This window comes from Nerophis lumbriciformis, linkage group LG23 (genome assembly GCF_033978685.3).
Source record: "Nerophis lumbriciformis linkage group LG23, RoL_Nlum_v2.1, whole genome shotgun sequence".
NCBI classification, from domain to species: domain Eukaryota; kingdom Metazoa; phylum Chordata; class Actinopteri; order Syngnathiformes; family Syngnathidae; genus Nerophis; species Nerophis lumbriciformis.
This window is the reverse complement of record NC_084570.2, coordinates 19130753-19146232: the sequence shown is the minus strand read 5'-3', so window position 1 is coordinate 19146232 and position 15480 is coordinate 19130753. Positions and strand designations below refer to the sequence as shown.

At 41.1% G+C, this 15480-nt stretch overlaps 2 protein-coding genes across 3 annotated transcripts in view; one reads left to right on the top strand and one right to left on the bottom strand.

Moving 5' to 3' along the window:
- Positions 1-2507, bottom strand: part of LOC133622358 (gamma-aminobutyric acid receptor subunit alpha-5-like) — an 87561-nt gene extending 85054 nt beyond the window's left edge. Inside the window, exon 1 of the mRNA XM_061985002.1 lies at positions 2396-2507. The gene's annotated coding sequence lies outside the window, so the exon portion shown is untranslated. The remainder of the gene's footprint in view (positions 1-2395) is intronic.
- The window catches only part of LOC133622357 (gamma-aminobutyric acid receptor subunit beta-3-like), a 235090-nt gene that overhangs the window by 70836 nt on the left and 148774 nt on the right, over positions 1-15480 (top strand). The window lies entirely within an intron of this gene.

Here is a 15480-nt window from a genome sequence, read left to right as displayed (position 1 = left end):
TTTACTTCCTGTTAAATGGATGTCCGTCTGTTCCAACTCGAAACAGTCAAATTCATCGATAACTTTGTGCACAAACAGCACATCCTTTATTTAATGAGATTATGTGGCTTACTTGTTTAGACAGCAATGTGTTTGTACAAGTTTAGATTGGGGAATGATGCTTCGTAATGGGGAAAGACGTAAATGTATGATGTTTACATCAATGTTTTTCAACCATTTTTGAGCATGGCACATTTTTTGCGTTGAAAAAACCAGGAGGCACACCAACAGCAGAAATCATTAAAAAAACAAAAACTCAGTTGACAGTAAAAAGCCGTTGTCGCAATTTTTAGATATAAATTCGAACCATAATCAACCATGCATCAATATAGCTCTTGTCTCAAAGTAGGTGTACTGTCACATCACGCCGTGACTTATTTGGAGTGTTTTGCTGTTTTCCTGTGTGTAGTGTTTTAGTTCTTGTCTTGCGCTCCTATTTTGGTGGCTTTTTCTTTTTTTTGGTATTTTCTTGTAGCAGTTTCATGTCTTCCTTTGAGTTATATTTCCCGCATCTACTTTGTTTTAGCAATCAAAACTATTTCAGTTGTTTTTATCCTTCTTTGTGGGGACATTGTTGATTGTCATGTGAAGTTCGGATGTACATTGTGGACGCCGTCTTTGCTCCACAGTAAGTCTTTGCTGTAGTCCAGCATTCTATTTTTGTTGACTTTGTAGTAGGGCTGGGCGATATATCGAATATACTCGATATATCGCGGGTTTGTCTCTGTGCGATATAGAAAATGACTATATCGTGATATTCGAGTATATGTTGTCACGCAGTTGCTTTTAGCTGTGGGCATTACACTACAGGCTCTTCTCACTCTTTCTTGTCTCTCCTTCTCACAGAGACATAAAACAAGCGCACTTTCTTACATACGTCAAATACTGACGCGCGTGCAACGTCATACGCCCTCGCGGAGCAGACAGGTAGCGGCATGGTAACATTAGCTGTGATGCTAGCGGTGCGAGTGGTAATACGAGAGAAAGAAGGTGCGAATCTGGTAACAAATGAAGGAAGAATTAATTCCCAAGAAAAACAGCAGGGGGTACATCGTCTGGCGGTGGTTTGGCTTCAAGCGGGAAGATGTTTTACAAGTATGTGGCAAAAGCGTTGCTACAAAAAGTAGCGGCACTGCTAATGTGTAGCATCATTTGAAAAGTCACCCGCGAGAGAATGAGGAGTGTTTGAAACTTCGCATGTCAACATCTCCGTTCGGTGCCACACAACAAAATGCCGAAGCAACCATTTCCAGATCAACACCGTATGAAAAAAATAGTCTAAAACAGAAGGAGATAACGTCCGCAGGAACCTACCACATAGCGAAGGACATACACTATTTGGTTTCCTATTATGCAGCTCATTTTTATTTGACAGTTATTCAAATATCTTGTGTGACATCATGCACAAAAGTGCACTTTATATGTTTAAAGCTATTGTAGTGGCATTCTGTACAAAAAGTGCACTTTTATTTAGTGTTGTTTTGATATGTTATCTTAGTGACATCATGCACAAAAGTGCACTAATAACTTGTTTTAAAATGTTTCTGACAATCTTGCACTTTCTGTTTTGGAATTGACATGAATGTTTGTGCCACTGCTTAATAACTGTTTAATAAATACAGTTTTGGTAAATTGACTTAGTTGTGATTTCCCTCTCTGCATGAAAGTTTAAAATGAGCATATATTAATGCAGTATGAACAAGAATGTTTTAATGTAGACACATAGAATCATCATACTGCTGTGATTATATGCATCAAGTGTTCATTCAAGGCTAAGGCAAAATATCGAGATATATATCGTGTATCGTGACATGGTCTAAAAATATCGAGATATTAATAAAAGGCCATATCGCCCAGCCCTACTTTGTAGCCAGTTCAGTTTTAGTTTCGTCCTGCATAGTCTTCCCTAAACGTCAATGCCTTTTCTTAGGGGCACTCACCTTTTGTTTATTTTTGGCTTAAGCATTAGACACCTTTTTACCTGCACCCTGCCTACCGCTGTTTCCGGCATTTACAAAGCAATTAGCTACCGGCTGCCACCTACTGATATGGAAGAGTATTACACGGTTACTCTGCTGAGCTCTAGACAGCACCGACACTCAACAACAACACATCATTTGCAGACTATAATTACTGGTTTGCAAAACTATTTGTAACCCAAATAGGTGAAATTAGATCATCTCCCACGGCACGCGAGACTGTATCTCATGGTAAACTAGTGTGCCGCGGCACAGTGGTTGAAAAACACAGGTTTATTTATATGTTAGCGTTTAAACCAGCGCCTGTCAGTCCGTCCGCATCAAAGTGCCGTTATGAAGGTTCTCTGATCGTTTTAATGTATTACGGTAATACTTACCGTTGGGAGTTACCATTACTCCAGTTTATTTGTGGTTCAGACGCCCGCAGCCGCAGAAAACGATACGAAAGAGTGACTGCTCTCGCCAGACACGCACATTACAAACACAAACTTTGATTTAAAGGTAAAAACCGCGGCGCCGCCTCTCCCTCACAAAGAGTCAAAGACACTCCATGAGGACAAGATGAATCACGCCCTTCTTTTCGTTCCGCTGGGGCACAAACCCGCGCAGCTGCTGAAACCGATGAAAAGCGTGAATGCTCTTGAAGCATGCACATGGCGGTTTATGGACGCTGGAAAACTTGAAGTTTTTTCGTCACGTGATGCAATCTGATGTACCAACTTCATTTTCATGTATCGTCGGTTAATTGACTTATCGAATATCGGCCCAGGCCTACCTCTCGTCACACGGTCGACACTTAAAAATAAATCATCCCAGGCTACAAGCATCGACTTACTTACTGTATCGATCAGCCACACCATCGTTCACAGAGCGCAAATAGTAGAAGATGAAATGATATCATCAAAAAATATCATACTTGCCAACCTTGAGAACTCCGATTTCAGGAGGTGGGGTGGGGGGTGGGGGGGGGGGGTGTTTGGGGGCGTGGTTAAGAGGGGAGGAGTATATTTACAGCTAGAATTCACCAAGTATTTCATATATATATATATATATATATATATATATATATATATATATATATATATATATATATATATATATATATATATATATAAGGGGCTTCACGGTGGGAGAGGGGTTAGTGCATCTGCCTCACAATACGAAGGTCCTGAGTAGTCTTGGGTTCAATCCAGGGCTCGCGGGATCTTTCTGTGTGGAGTTTGCATGTCCTCCCCGTGACTGCGTGGGTTCCCTCCGGGTACTCTGGCTTCCTCCCACCTCCAAAGACATGCACCTGGGGATAAGTTGATTGGCAACACTAAATTGGCCCTAGTGTGTGGATGTGAGTGTGAATGTTGTCCGTCTATCTGTGTTGGCCCTGCGATGAGGTGGCGACTTGTCCAGGGTGCACCCCGCCTTCCGCCTGATTGTAGCTGAGATAGGCTCCAGCGCCCCCCGCGACCCCAAAGGGAATAAGCGGTAGAAAATGGATGGATGGATGGATATATATATAAGAAATACTTGACTTTCAGTGAATTCTAGCTATATATATTTCTTTTATTATATATATATATATATATATCCATCCATTTTCTACCGCTTATTCCCTTTTGAGGTCGCGGGGGGCGCTGGAGCCTATCTCAGCTACAATCGGGCGGAAGGCGGTGTACACCCTGGACAAGTCGCCACCTCATCGCAGGGCCAACACAGATAGACAGACAACATTCACACTCACATTCACACACTAGGGCCAATTTAGTGTTGCCAATCAACCTATCCCCAGGTGCATGTCTTTGGAGGTGGGAGGAAGCCGGAGTACCCGCAGGGAACCCACGCAGTCACGGGGAGAACATGCAAACTCCACACAGAAAGATCCCGAGCCCGGGATTGAACCCAAGACTACTCAGGACCTTCGTATTGTGAGGCAGATGCACTAACCCCTCTTCCACCGTGCTGCCCTATATATATATATATATATATATATATATATATATATATATATATATATATATATATATATATATATATATATATATGTCTATCTGTGTTGGCCCTGCGATGAGGTGGCGACTTGTCCAGGGTGTACTCCGCCTTCCGCCCGAGTGCAGCTGAGATAGGCTCCAGCGCCCCCCGCGACCCCAAAGGGAATAAGCGGTAGAAAATGGATGGATATATATATATATATATATATATATATATATATATATATATATATATATATATATATATATATATATATATATATATATAAAAGAAATACTTGAATTTCAGTGTTCATTTATTTACACATATACACACACATAACACTCATCTACTCATTGTTGAGTTAAGGGTTGAATTGTCCATCCTTGTTCTATTTTCTGTCACTATTTTTCTAACCATGCTGAACACCCTCTCTGATGATGCATTGCTGTGTGGCACGCACAAAAGTGCTTTCATCAAATGCACTAGATGGCAGTATTGTCCTGTTTAAGAGTGTCACAACATTGCTGTTTACGGCAGACAAACTGCTTTACGGTAGACGAAAACGTGACTGCTGTTGTTGTGTGTTGTTACCGCGCTGGGAGGACGTTTATGAAACTGCCTAACAATAAACCCACATAAGAAACCAAGGACTCGCCCTCCATCATTCTACAGTTATAACGTCATTGGGCAGGCACGCTGTTTATATTGTGGGAAAGCGGACGTGAAAACAGGCTGTCGACACGTCACTCAGGTCCGCCTGAATTTCGGGAGATTTTCGGGAGAAAATTTGTCCTGGGAGGTTTTCGGGAGAGGCGCTGAATTTCGGGAGTCTCCCGGAAAATTCGGGAGGGTTGGCAAGTATGAAATACTATCACACATAACATCTTTTAAATGCTTTTCTTGAGATTAAAAAAATGGGGGAAAACATTTGGAACGAGAGAGAAAAGGAAGCTTTGCGGTAAATGTTATCTCTGGTTTAAATATCAGGGACTATTCGACTGATGGACATTTCTTCAGCGCATGTGGACTGAGGGTGGGCGATACTGCTTATTTTGGTAGCGATCCAATACCAAGTAAAAGCAGGTCCAATATTGCCGATACCAGTAGTGATATCGATACCTTTGACCCATACATTTTTCAAAATCATTGATCGATTTTCTCATTTGTTGATCATGATGATGATCACAATAAAATGCGGGTGAACATTTTTGGGCAACAACAATAAATATTTTTTTGATCAGTTAAACCAGGGGTGTCAAACTAATTTTAGATCAGGGGCCACAATGAGAAAAACCTACTCCCAAGTGGGCCGAACTGGTAAAATCATGGCACGATAACTTAAAAATAAAGACAACTTCATCTCTTTGTTTAAAAATAGAACAAGCACATTCAGAATGTGTACAAATCATAATGTTGTTGTGTTTTTTTTACACTTACATGTTGCGGTTAATAGTATTCTATCTCTATTTGTCGTTATTTATCATTTCTGAATAAATGGTGTGATAATGTTCATCAGTCAACTCATTGGTGTTAATTTTCAATCTATCAAGATAAGAAAATTATATCAAAATCAATCAATCAATCAATCAATCTTTATTTATATAGCCCTAAATCACAAGTGTCTCAAAGGGCTGCACAAGCCACAACGACATCCTCGGTACAAAGCCCACATACGGGCAAGGAAAAACTCACCCCAGTGGGACGTCGATGTGAATGACTATGAGAAACCTTGGAGAGGACCGCATATGTGGGTAACCCCCCCCCTCTAGGGGAGACCGAAAGCAATGGATGTCGAGTGGGTCTGACATAATATTGTGAGAGTCCAGTCCATAGTGGATCCAACATAATAGTAAGAGTCCAGTCCATAGTGGGGCCAGCAGGACACCATCCCGAGCGGAGACGGGTCAGCAGCGTAGAGATGTTCCCAGCCGATGCACAGGCGAGCGGTCCACCCCGGGTCCCGACTCTGGACAGCCAGCACTTCATCCATGGCCACCGGACCTGTGCCCCCCCCCCCCTCAAGGAAAAGGGGAGCAGAGGAGAAAAGAAAAGAAACGGCAGATCAACTGGTCCAGCAGGGGGGCTATTTAAAGGCTAGAGTATACAAATGAGTTTTAAGATGGGACTTAAATGCTTCTACTGAGGTAGCATCTCTAATTGTTACCGGGAGGGCATTCCATAGTACTGGAGCCCGAATAGAAAACGCTCTATAGCCCGCAGACTTTTTTTGGGCTCTGGGAATCACTAATAAGCCGGAGTTCTTTGAACGCAGATTTCTTGCCGGGACATATGGTACAATACAATCGACAAGATAGGACGGAGCTAGACCGTGTAGTATTTTATACGTAAGTAGTAAAACCTTAAAGTCACTTCTTAAGTGCACAGGAAGCCAGTGCAGGTGAGCCAGTATAGGCGTAATATGATCAAACTTTCTTGTTCTTGTCAAAAGTCTAGCAGCCGCATTTTGTACCAACTGTAATTTTTTAATGCTAGACATAGGGAGACCCGAAAATAATACGTTACAGTAGTCGAGACGAGACGTAACGAACGCATGAATAATGATCTCAGCGTCGCTAGTGGATAAAATAGAACGAATTTTAGCGATATTACGGAGATGAAAGAAGGCCGTTTTAGTAACACTCTTAATGTGTGATTCAAACGAGAGAGTTGGGTCGAAGATAATACCCAGATTCTTTACTGATTCGCCTTGTGTAATTGTTTGGTTGTCAAATGTTAAGGTGGTATTATTAAATAAATGTCGGTGTTTAGCAGGACCGATAATCAGCATTTCCGTTTTCTTGGCGTTGAGTTGCAAGAAGTTAGCGGACATCCAATGTTTAATTTCATTAAGACACGCCTCCAGCTGACTACAATCCGGCGTGTTGGTCAGCCTTAGGGGCATGTAGAGTTGGGTGTCATCAGCATAGCAATGAAAGCTAACACCGTATTTGCGTATGATGTCGCCTAGCGGCAGCATGTAAATACTAAGGAGTGCAGGGCCAAGAACCGAACCCTGAGGAACTCCGCACGTTACCTTAACATAGTCAGAGGTCACATTATTATGGGAGACGCATTGCATCCTGTCAGTAAGATAAGAGTTAAACCACGACAAGGCTAAGTCTGACATACCAATACGTGTTTTGATACGCTCTAATAAAATATTATGATCGACGGTATCGAAAGCAGCGCTAAGATCAAGAAGCAGCAACATAGATGACGCATCAGAATCCATCGTCAGCAGTAGATCATTAGTCATTTTTGCGAGGGCTGTCTCCGTAGAGTGATTTGCCCTGAAACCGGATTGAAAAGGTTCACAGAGATTGTTAGACACTAAGTGTTCATTTAGCTGCTGTGCGACAATTTTTTCGAGGATTTTCGAAATAAAGGGAAGGTGGGACACCGGTCGGTAGTTTACCATGAGGTCAGGATCAAGGTTAGGTCTTTTGAGCAGAGGATGAATAACCGCTTTCTTGAATGCTAGGGGAACAGTGCCAGAGGAAAGTGATAAGTTTATAATATTTAGCACTGATGGACCTAATAATACAAAAAGCTCCTTGATAAGTTTCCCAGGAAGTGGGTCAAGTAAACATGTTGTTTGTTTTATCCCACTTACACGCTGTAATAGTTCCTCTAATGTTATTTCATCAAAAAGAGAGAGACTATTTTGTATTGCAGTATCCGTCGTAGATACAGTTGTATCTGTGTTCATAGAACCCAGTTGTAGCTGGGATGCGTTGTCTTTAATCTCCTTTCTAATGAGTTCAATTTTCTTATTAAAGAAATTCATAAAGTCATCTGCCGAGTGGGTGGAGCTATTGGGAGGAGTCCCTTGTTGGGTTAGCGATGCTACTGTACTAAACAAAAATTTAGGGTCGTTTTTGTTGAGGCGGATGAGATTTGAGTAATATTTAGCTTTAGCTAAGGTAAGCATGCGTTTATACGATATTAAACTATCACTCCATGCTTGATGGAAAACCTCAAGCTTGGTCGCGCGCCATTTGCGTTCCAACTTTCTACATGATAATTTATGAGCTCTGGTTTCCTCTGTAAACCATGGGGTGCGCCTTTTAGGGGCCCTTTTTTGTTTTAGCGGTGCTATACTATCAATGGTTTTGCGCAGGGCATTGTCAAAGTTGTTAGTGAGGTTATCAATAGAGCCGACATAATTTGGGAATGGTGCCATTACCGAAGGCAGTAGGTCAGCAAGAGTCATCGTTGTGGCGGCATTAATGTTGCGGCTGCTATAGCAGTTATTATTATTATTAGTTTGTTGACAATGAGTCAGAACTTCGAATTTTATAAGGTAATGATCGGACATTACTTTAGTATACGGGAGTACCATAACTTTGGAGGTGGTGACACCCCTGACCAGCACTAGATCTATCGTATTGCCGTTGCGATGCGTAGGTTCATTTATTATTTGTGTAAGACCACAGCTATCAATTATAGTCTGGAGCGCCACGCACTGAGGGTCCGATGGGGTATTCATATGGATATTAAAGTCCCCCATTATGATTATATTGTCTGCGTGCGTCACTAGATCAGCAACGAACTCTGAGAATTCATTAATAAAGTCCGAGTAGGGCCCTGGGGGGCGGTAGATAACAGCCATATCGAGAGGCAGCGGTGCGACAGACCTCATAGTAAGCACCTCAAACGATTTGTATTTATTATTTAGGTTAGGGGTAAGGTTAAAGTTTTCATTGTATATTAATGCGACCCCCCCACCCCTTTTAAGGGGACGGGCAATATGCGCATTCGTATAGTTAGGAGGAGATGCCTCATTTAGCGCAAAAAAATTTGTCTGGTTTGAGCCAGGTTTCGCTAAGACCAATGACGTTAAGATTGTTGTCTCTAATGACCTCATTAACTAATAACGTTTTGGGAGACAATGATCTTATGTTTAAAAAGCCCATATTATAAGTATTGGGCTGTTTTGACGAGTTTTTGTTTAAATTATCCGTAGTAGAAATATTAATAATGTTGCGTTTATTATACGTAGTGCACTTTAAATAGTTTCGACCATATCTAGGAATTGATACGACGGGAATTTTCAGATTGTTTGCTTGATGCTGCGATCGACTGAACGCATCATGATTTGCCACCTCAGTAGAATGCATATCTACCCCGGACACATTCACAACAGAAAACCCATTATGTGAGTTGTGTGTTATTCTAAGAAAATTGCTATGCGTACAGGAATTATCCAGCCTGGCGCTGGCTAGTTCTAGCTTAACTGACTCCTCACCCGGACTAGCAGGCTCTGTAATTGCCTGTGACCGGGCTTGCTCTAGTGTAGTTAGTCAAATGTGACTTAAACAGTAGTCTATATTCTTAGACAGGATGATGGCGCCTTCCTGGTTAGGGTGAAGGCCGTCCCTCATCAGCAAGCCTGGTTTGCCCCAGAAAGAGGGCCAATTATCAATAAACGTTAGTCCCTGTTGTCTACAGAAGCTAGCCAGCCACTTGTTAAGCGAGACTAATCTGCTATATCTCTCATCATTGCCTCTCGCAGGCAGGGGGCCAGAGACAATTACTCGATGCCTGGACATCTTTCTAGCGAGATCACAAGTCCTGGCTATGTTTCTCTTTGTAATCTCTGACTGTCTCATTCTAGTGTCATTGGAGCCAACGTGTACAACTATATTCGCATAACTAGTGGTGCGATTAGCCTGTCGTACGTGTTTACTAGGCCTGTTGCGAGTTAGCTCCCTAAGATTAGCCTCTATGTCAGGTGCTCGGGCCCCCAGGATGCACTTAATTGTGGCTGGTTTGCTAAGCTTTATGTTTCGGGTGATGGAGTCCCCTATGACTAAGGTGTGGTGCCCGGTAGACTGGGGTGTAGGACTAGCTAAAGAGCTAAATCTATTATGCGTCTCAACCGGTACACCGTAGCTTGTAGGCCGCTTAGGACTACTACATGCTGGGCTAGTTAGCTCGCTACAGCTAACGCTAGCAGATGTGTGCGCAACATCTAAAGTTACGACATTACTCTGCTCTAACTGGCGGACACGGCCCTCTAGCAGAGCCAGCCTCTCCGTGAGTAAGGTGCAAGACGCGCAGGAAGCCATACTCACGGTGTTTTCTGTCACCGAGTGAAGTTCCTGCTGTCTTCCGAGAAGTCCTGGTCACGGTGTGCAGGAGTAGACTCCTTCTGACCGGCGCCCGGCGACGCCTTTCTCCGCGCTAGCTTCGTTAGCTTAGCAGCTAGCTGCTAGCTAGCTGCGGGAGGGGTGGAGAGACAGAGATCGGGTGATTTGCAAGTTAAATAGTACTACTAAATATGTTGAGAAAGTAATAAAGAAAGCTGCAGAACAATTTAAAAGCACACAAATAGAACGATACTTAGCTTTTTCGAAACAGCGAGCAGTCAGCGAGCAGTCACGCACGGTGAATATACCACAAATTACAGGATGTTATTTATGTAGTTTGATTATTTTCCTCGACTGATGTACTAACATCATGTGGTTTATTTTGTACATATGTAGCATCATCTTCAAAGATACAAAGAATTGCTATTGCGACATCCAGTGGACACATTTAGAACAGCTGTTTCTTTCATTTAAAAAAATGACAGGTTAATTTTTATACTGAGCAAACTCATCCCGCGGGCCGGATAAAATCTGTTCGCAGGCCTGATTCGGCCCTCGGGCCGTACGTTTGACACCCCTGACTTAAACAATCCTTCACATCGAGAGGAGCCAGATGAGGTGGTTCGGGCATCTGGTCAGAATGCCCCACCGAATGCTTAATTTTGCAGTTCCTCGCAAAATTAAAGCGATATTTAAAGGATTTCAACAAACTTGCAAGTGTTTACATTGAAAGGGTGTTTTGCGTCATGAGCCATAAATCTTGTGAAATCTCATCCCGCGAGAATCCACTTTGGGGAAGATTATGCAGCCAGCGCTGTTTGATGATATTGATCTGATACGATATCAACACAAATCACATACCATATCTTGATCCAGTGAAATGAGTCAAATGGACTTATGTCGACTTTAAACCAAAGTAAAGTAGTAATTGTTTCGTGGTCACCAAAATTTATTAGGATAAGCCCATGTAACCTGAATGATGTGGACACGTTTGTTACTGGATACCAGAGGTGTGGACTCGAGTCACATGACTTGGACTCGAGTCAGACTCGAGTCATGAATTTGATGACTTTAGACTCGACTTGACAAAATGTGAAGAGACTTGCAACTCGACTTAGACTTTAACATCAATGACTTGTGACTTCACTTGGACTTGAGCCTTTTGACTTGACATGACTTGACATGACTTGCCACTTTCCCCAAAATCCAAAGCTTAAAAAGTTATTTGGGAGCGCTCCGTATTTTTCATTTTCTTCGTCTGTCTATCAGCGTGTTATTCCTGTCAGCTGGTGTGCTGTCAGTACAACAGCCAATCAAATTAGATATACGTTGTTTTCATCACACAGCATTCATCCAATCAAATTGCAGGACAACCAATGAACTAGAGTTGTCCAACAACGTGCCAGTGATAAACAATTATGTTAAAGTTGATTTCGTTTGGGTATAAAAACTACGACTTGGTCAACAAAAAACGAATTGCGGTATGCAAATCACGCAGTTCGAATATTACAGACGGAGACGCAACAACTTCCAACTTCGTTCGACATTTGAAGTTGCACAAAGAAGGGTAAGTTTTGAATGTAAGATAACGTTTATTGGCTAAGTAACGTGACTTTTATTTGCTGTGTAGTTAAATCAGTGAGGCTGCAAACTCACTGCTAACGTTCTTACCATAGACATCTTATAAGTAGACGCAGCATCGAGCGCTACTGCCTACTGGCGCAGACGAGGCGCGTGGCCGCCATCTTGGAGTGGTGATCCGGTCCACTCAGTGCAATTAATTTGGCAGGAGCAATGAACTGTCAGCGCATTTAATTCATTTTACCTCACTGAATACGACTGATTTTCACCCCCTTTTTTGTCATACGTGTAGCCATGATAACAGACACATGTTTTGGCGTGTTTTATTATTCATAGTTTGCTTAACAGTAATATAATATTCTTATGCACTATAAATGACCAGACGTCCGAGATCAAAACTGGGAATATAATCCCAGAGAAGGGGGAAAAAAACGGTAATCTATTTTTAAATTGAAGAAACAATATGATTAGGTTATATATACATATGTGTGTATCCTACATAAACAATGTATGAATACATTAGATATCTATCTGTTGCAGGTCCCAGGTAGCCAGGACAAGCAGTCAGATAATATTGTCCTGTTATACAGGAGGAAAAAAGCACACAGAACGTTTCAGTTGGTCACAGACTGGTCGCTCTCGTCAGAATTTATTAACAGAATTTACAAATCCACAATTCACTTAATTTCCCATTTCTTTTGTCACTTTGTATTATCATGTCAATGTCTTTTACTTTATCTTCACCTCTATTTTCATCAAAACACTCAATAAACTATCATTAAACTGTTACTGTATCACTGGAGTTATAATTACCATAACAATACTGTATGCCTTTGCCATATATTTTCACATTTCTATATCATCACTCCAAAACATACAATATAGTGCTCAATTAGACATTATTTCACTGTCTTGTCTTTCTCAGGAATATTCACCTTTAACTTAATGCACAATTTAGCAACATTCATTTAAATACTTTACTTTTCTTCATATTCTTCTTCTTATATAGCAGCTTTAAGTTACTGTACTTGAAATGTTCATTGACCATTCCTGAGAGCTTAACTTATATAACCATGTCTAAACACAACAAAATAGCATGTAAAACCTATTTCAGAACACACACATTATACAAATATACATATGAAATCAATAAGAAAACGGGAGCTCTAATTTGGGAGTCTGAATTAGGATCAAAAGTTCCTATATAAACATTGCGCACTCACGTCGCCATTTTGTATTGATTAATACAGCTGTGCACCGGATTCATTCACAAATACAAACTACAACTCACAAACACTTTAGAGTTAGGCTCCACCATCAGAATGTGTACTTAAACTTAGAAAAAAACATGGATATTATTCAGTGAGTTGTTTTACTAAAACTAACCTGTTATACAGGTAGGGTGACCAGGTGTCCGGATTTAGGCCGGACAGTCCGGATTTTTTATGCCCTGTCCGGCGTCCGGCGCAGCATCAAGCCGGACATGTATTTGTCCTCCTTTTTGAGGCACTAGGCTTGAAGAGCGGAGTTTTTTCATCTTTGCTGGGCTGCAGCGCGATAGCCAATCAAAGACCGTAAAAAATGCCCCCAACGCAGTAACATATCAAATGATTGGCTAAGAGCGGTGTCGGATACAAATCTGCTTATCATTGGTTAAAAAAGTAAACAAGGGTTCATGTGCTGCTGACATCATGCCAAAACGCAAGACCTCGTGTAATTCTGAATGGACAAAAGAGCACGAATTTATAACGAAAAGCAGTCGAGACTCATTCAATGGCTTCTGCACACTTTGTCGATGTGATGTCGACGTAAGTAGTCAGGGGAAAGCTGCAATTGAACGGCATACGGGTACGGATAAACATAAAAGTAATAAACGTGCGGCACCTCTTCAATGAGGACATTTTTTCGTGAAGTTTCGTCGCCCCTGGATGACTAGATAACCGCTGCGAGCTGTGCAAGGTGTACCATGCTGTAAAGCAGTGGTTCTCAAATGGTACCCTGGGGGTATGTAATGTAATGTAAGTTCATAAACTGAACATCAAATCAAGTCGGCTATTCCATTCATTACCATAAACCCAGAGTTTCCCCCATGCCATGATGGTTTGACCCTCACTAAAATGTATGTCAAAAAGAACTGTGAAAAGAAATGCAACAATGCAATATTCAGTGTTGACAGCTACATTTTTTGTAGACATGTTCCATAAACATTGATGTTAAAGATTTCTTTTTTTGTGAAGAAATGTTTAGAATTAAGTTCCTAAATCCAGGTGGATCTCTATTACAATCCCCAAAGAGGGCACTTTAAGTTGATGATTACTTCTATGTGTAGAAATCTTTATTTATAATTGAATCACTTGTTTATTTTTCAACAAGTTTTTAGTTATTTTATATATTTTTTTCCAAATAGTTCAAGAAAGACCACTACAAATTAGCAATATTTTGCACTGTTATACAATTTAATAAATCAGAAACTGATGACATAGTGCTATATTTTACTTCTTTATCTCTTTTTTTCAACCAAAAATGCTTTGCTCTGATTAGAGGGTACTTGAATTAAAAAAATGTTCACAGGGGGTACATCACTGAAAAAAGGTTGAGAACCACTGCTGTAAAGCATCACCAGTCCTACAGAAGTTTAGACTGCGGCATGAAAGTGGACCGGGAGATTTTCAGTGACTATCCCACAGCTAAAGGGATGGCCTGTGGCCGAACAAAAGCCAAGGCATTGTGCGAGAACGTCATCGCTCACTATTCGGTACAGGAACATACCGACTACATAAAAGAAAACAACCTACCCTTTTCCGTGGCAACCGACGCCTCAAATAAAGGAACAAACTAGTGTTTTCCCATTGTGGTAAGGTATTTTCACTTTGATGAAGGCATCCAACATGTCCTGTTGGATTTTTATAGTGACAGCAACGAAACGTCAGAAGCCATAACAAACCAGCTGCTGGCAAAACTTTAGATGTCTGGCTTAGAGGTGAAAAACATGTCTGCATATGCAGCAGACAATGCCAGTGTCAATTGTGGCAAACATAACAGTGTGTATCAGAAGTTGAAACTGAGCCAAAAAGATGTGCTCCCTGCAAACTGTTTGGCCCATATTCTGCATAACGCAACCAGATATGCAGCAAGCAGCCTTGATGTTGATGTGGAAAATTTTTTGTGGCATTTTTTTTTAAATTATATATGTTAACTACATTTAAGTCCACACATGTTATGCTTTGTGGTACTCTGCACTTGAAAAGATTCATCTCAGTGGTCACTTTTTGAACACCACAATGTATTGAATAAATACAAATACTGTTAACAAACACTTGACTTTAATATTTTTTCCTATTCAGCCACACAAACATAATCTTTAAACCACTCAAAATTGTACTATAAATAAGAGTATACCAGAGTCCTATGTACACCATAGTAATTTATTGATATGGCGCATAATGTCCTCCTTTTTGGTGTCATGGAAATGGTCACCCTATATACAGGAGGAAAAAAGCACACAGAACGTTTCAGTTGGTCACAGACTGGTCGCTCGCGTCAGAATGACAAGACACTTCCGGTCTGTAGGTGATCGCATTCAATTGGGAAGAAACGCCCTGCTGCCCCCTACTGACCAATGTGAATATTGATAAATGTGGAATGACAGCTCCAAAAACGAATTCAAACCATAAAATAAAATAAATATATCAACACAAAAATGTGACACATTATGGGTGGGTCACATATATATCTTAGGGACCTATAGACTGTATCTCTGTTGCTTCAGCAGCAGAGAGTTTATTCTGTCTTGACACTTTGTATTGATATTTTCTATTACATTC